We start from the raw sequence: 5,294 nt of genomic DNA on the forward strand, positions 1-5,294 counted from the left end.
GGCGGGCCGGTCCTGCGGGTCTCTGGAGCGGGATGTGCTCCGAGCATCCGCGGAACGGAGCTGGAGGCTTCTGTCCTGTATGCGAGCAGGGTGCTCTAAAACTTCCTGCTGCTGCCTTGCCTGGTGCTCGGCTTCCGTAAGAGGACTGAGTTGTTCCAAGTGGAGTCGTTGCGTCCTTTACTCTGGTGGAGTGTTGAAAGCCTCGGCAGACAGAGGCTGACCCGCTGTCTTTATCCGTATGTTTTGGATGCGTTGTTTCTGTCAATCCCACCTGGAACCTGGCTGGTCCTGCTCGAGTCACTTCACCAAGCTCAGCGCGCAGCGCTGCCCGTAGGACGTCCCGTTCTCCCTGTCTGTTGTGATCTTCCTGCCTGTGGCCCTGAGGAGCAGTTGCTTCTCTTCTCTTACATCCCCACAGCAGTGTGCTGCAGTAAGGAGCCCTTCTGTAGGCACTGACAGGGACATAAAATAATCCTTGTGATGAACGTGTAGATGTGTCTGTCTGAAGCCCTTCCCCATGTCCGTAGATCCTACCCCGTGCATCAGGTTTTGGCTTCTCTCTGCCTGTCCAGCAATAAGATAATAAAATCTGTCTTGAAAAAATTGCTCACGGGGAACTAAGCGCAGACCGTTAACATCTGTTAAAGAAAAACATTTGTCTTTTTATAATACAAAAACAGCTCCTTGATATAATGTGCCTAGAAATCATGAATTCTCAGTTACTTGATGGGTAATTGCTTGACAATCACGTGCTGTCCCTTTTTTAGGATTGCAAACAGGTTTTACCTGCAGTTAGGCTGGCAAACATGAAATCTGTATGGATTTTCTGCAGCACTTTTCAAATTGTGTTTTGACAGACCAGTGACTTATTTTATTGCCATCTTTTGAAGCCAAACAAATTGTTGGCTTTTAGAAATCACAAAGGAGAGGTGGCTTCCTTAATGGCTGTCTGGTAAATCTTTATCAATGTGGGATTTGAATTACTCTGTTCTAAGATTTCTGGCTAGAAGCAATGTAAATATGCATTTCCAGTGCTTAGAGCTGCTGAAAGGAACCTTTTGCCCAAACTCAAAGGAAGTGCAAAGATGCCCATTCACTCAAGGACTTCCTGTAGTAAGCACTGTGGTACTGAATGATGAGGTGGCTGTTTCTGTGTGCCATTCAGTAGCTAGAGATGCTGTGGAGAAGTACAGCATAGGAGGACACTGCTGTGAGGATGCTGCCCTGACTGTATCCCAGCCCCAGCTACTAGCGAGATGCAGGAACCCTTCAGCACACAGACTCGAGCCCTCCCAGCTTGGGTGCTCACAGCTACACGGTAGGTCTTCTGAAGTGTCCTGTTCTCAGCTGGTGAAAGAAAATGTTTCTTTGCGTAGCCTCTTTGTTCCTTTGGCTCATCTGCTGTGGGATTAATTCTAGGTGCTGCTTTACAAGTCAGCCCAGTACCAAGCAGGAAGGGGAGGGATCGTATTTCCTTGCTTGGCTGCTGCCCTCAGTCCTGAAGGCAGCGCGGAGCAGCCCAGCCTCAGTGCTGCAGCTTGGGGACTGCGTAGAGCAGAGCTCTCAGCAGAGCTCTCAGCAGATGTGGGGACACAGCACTGCAGCAGCTTCATCACAGCCCTCTGCAGCCATTGAGACTGGAAACCTGGGCTTGAGTTCCAGGAGAAAGATCCATTCTGGAGTAAATGCAAAGCAATACATACATCATACTTCATTGGTGCTGGTGACTTTCTGCTAAATGGGATATCAAAGCAAATTGGCTGCTGTAATGTTCTTATTTATTTTTTTTCCTGAAAAATGTAGATTGCTTTAAATGCTTTATTTTAAGGAGCTTATATTCTTACGAGAGCAGTATGGGGGAAGGGCTGATGTGTCTCCCAAGTTTGACTCTTACAGACAGTTTTATAGTCAATTGAAAACCGTTGGCTGTAAAAATTCCTCTCTAGCACTGTAATTATGAAGGAATGAGTGCCACAGAGGGCACTGAAGGTTTCAGATGCTTATTGGGCCAGAGAGGAAATACACCTCCATGGAAGTGGATCCAAGTCTTTGTTTGGTGCTCTTCCTCTACATATTTTTTGCAAGAATCATTCCTTATTTTAGTTTCAGCTATTTTATATCTTTGAGCTTATAAGGGAAAGTTGAAAATTAAATAGATTTTTCTCTCACAGAGCTCTCAGTGAGGTTTAGTTATACCTCTTGTATAACAGTGGTAAACGCCCATCTGGGAACCTCAGTATTCCTGTATTGACATCCTTTTATTCTTACACTGGTATTCTTAGTGAGAAATAAGGGCAGAGTTGGCTTTAACATAAGTCAGTGCCTAAAATCCCACTCATTTCACTAGTAATGAGTTTTGCTCCTGTATCTGTATGCTTCCGTAATGAACTTTGAAAGCTGATGGTCTATCATGGTTTTGATGTTCTGTATGGGAGAAAGGGGGTTACAGGTTATTCCAGCAGCAGTGCTCAGTCCTTTTGTAGACAAAAGACACAACCAGCACCCACAGTTGAAATGAGACGTGGTACATGTTGGGAGGGGGGGGTTGGTGATTTGAAATGCTTTTAGGGTGGGTCAAATAATTCAGCAGGAGATTAAATCAAATAATCCCTTCCTTCAGCAAGCAGTGCTATGCTATCAACTTGTTTTGTGTGCCTTAGTTATCTCTTTCTATGGAGCATCGGTGATTCCAACTTATAGTACAAAGCAGTGATTAAGTAAAACTGAATGTCAGAATTTAAGTGTGGTGGATTACATGTAAAGCAAGTATTAGTTGCATCCTCTTATGTTGATACATGCATCACAGTGAGACATAAGGGAAAATCTTATGTCTGCTTTATGTACAACTACAATGCAAGTTTGGGTGACGAGTGATTGCTAAAAAGTGATCTGCAAAGCCACTGTGAGCATCAGACATACTTAAAATCAGGTTCTTGGTTCTCATGTCCCAGAAACATGCTTTCCTTTGGCTGCCCCAGGTGGATGATGGGCAGAGGCAGTGCTCTGGCACGCTGCTGAGCAGGGCAACAAGTCCCAAGGTTTTGGTGCCTCTGAGAATATCAACAGAAGAGCCACACAGAGCACATAAGAACTAGTAAGGATTGGCAAAAAATGCAGAAACCCAAGTCCTGAATACTGCCTGTAGGGGGTGTGCCCCTGCTGGGAGTGGCCCCAACATCTTCAGGATCTCCATCCATTCCCTTTGACAGCAAGATGTCTTCCAGGCAATGTCAACGTCTGACAGAGCAGAGGATGTGTGCTGTCTTGGGGTTCTGTCACTGACCAGGCCTTAAGGCACAAGAAAAGCTAGCAGTAAGGCATTGTTGTAACTTTGTGCTTGCTCAACTTTTAAACATATGGAACTATTTTATGTGTAGGAAGAATCTCATAAAAGAGTGCTGTGTTAGCCTGGTTACTTGAGCATGCCAGAGCAGGGAGGAGAGAACTGCCTGGTTTTGTCCAGAGGGGAACTGAGTTTTGCATTTGCTTTTTACCATACAACTGAATACTGCTTCTGTTAGGCAAATGTCTTGTTTTCTCTTTCATGTGATTGTATACAACTGTTAGTTTTGTCTCCCCAAGTCCTGTTGAGTTACTCAGTCTCTAATGAGCATTGAAGAATTGGGTAAGAAATCCATAGTTTAAGGAGTAGAGGTCTGGGAGCCAGAAACTTTTTTTTTTCTTCCAACCCAAGCACCTGGCATGGCTGAGGTTGGGTGCTGGAAAGTTGTCATGGCAGGGCTCTCAGTAGAACAGAGGTGCTATTCCTCATCATGAGAATGGTGAGAAATTGGAAGCAAAGCTTTGATTTTATTCATTTTAAACCTTGGCTTCCTATCATAGTTTTACTTTGTTAAGCAAAGGATAAATTTAAGAGTAACTGGTACTGCATTTGTCTTTTTCTGATAGTAGGTATTTTTGGTAGGGTACTTGAGTTTTACGTATTTAGAATGACTTTCTCTTCGAAGCATTCATCTCACAGCCATGTGTACGGCTGCTGTAGAACCAGATTGCATGCAGCGTGTGCAGGTGCAGGCCTTGGTCTGCCCTTTGCTTTCCTCAAGGAGCACGTGGTTGTAAATCTGCCTTATAAATGGTACTAATTGTCATAAAGATGCATTGTTGAGGCTTTGGGAACTGTCTGTGTTTTGCTAATAATAGTAATGGTTTGTTTAAATCATCTTAGAGCTGCTTTCAGGCATGCTTACTACGTTCATTGATGTGATATGGCAGTGGGATTAATGGAAGTGTCACTTAAAATATGAATCTTAAAAGTAAGGCTGCAATGCTATGTACTGCAAATCAGGGATTTAAAACTGACATCTGAAAAATGGAATCGTGTTAATGACTGAGGCTTATTCAGAACAGTTGTTTTGCTTAGTTTCCAGCTTGCACTTAGATGCAAGCAGCATTATGTAAACTCAGTTTGTACTTTTGCCAAAGCAAAGATCAGTAGGTCAAACTTTTAAGCCTGACCTACCTTTTTTAATAGGTACTTCGTTTTTTAATAGGTACTTCACGAACTCAGCTGCTTCCTACATGCATTTTTGTTAGTCTTGAAGCAAAGTAGAGAGAACTAACTTTTCTTGCCTGCTGCAATATAGTAATTAGGATTTACATTGTATATGGGAGTCCTTCAGCTAGTTCTGGTGTCCTTTTCCAGATGTTGCCCACACCTGTGTATTTCAGAAAAAGGTAACTGGAGTAACTCGTGGCTGAGGAGGAGCAGTAACCTGTGTAGAGGTTATGAATGCAGAATGGTTTGTAATATGGTGAAACAAATAACAGTATTCTTGTACAAAGTAATACGGGAGAATGAGAAATTATTATAAATTCAGAGTTTATAAATCTTCACCTTTTGAAATGAGTGTATAATTGCTGTATTGTAAGTTGTTATAATTCACAGTGATGACATTTTTCCTAATGGACAGAGCCCTTCTACTGGGGGCAGTATGCAGGAACCACATTTCTGTGGTAGCTTTGCTGCAATCCCCTTTTGCTCTTTTCAGCTGCCCTTCTCAGTCTCACTTTTGTTCCCTAAGCTCTGACTGCTGGAGGTCTGAAGAGCTGGAGATATGGCCAAGAAGAGCATCTGTGTGTGTATGTGCCTGTTTTAAGCAGAGGGGAAAACATGCTGGAGCATTTGAGTGGCAAATGACATTTGCCAAATCCCCAGGAATTTGTATGGAATTAACAGCTGTAGATTAAATTCTTTCTCAGATAGAAGCTCTTGGTTTCTTCCTATTTTATTGCATTTGATTTTTTAATTGAGCATTATCTTGTTGTGTTTTTTT

This window comes from Meleagris gallopavo, chromosome 16 (assembly GCF_000146605.3).
Source record: "Meleagris gallopavo isolate NT-WF06-2002-E0010 breed Aviagen turkey brand Nicholas breeding stock chromosome 16, Turkey_5.1, whole genome shotgun sequence".
In the NCBI taxonomy this organism is placed as follows: Eukaryota; Metazoa; Chordata; class Aves; order Galliformes; family Phasianidae; genus Meleagris; species Meleagris gallopavo.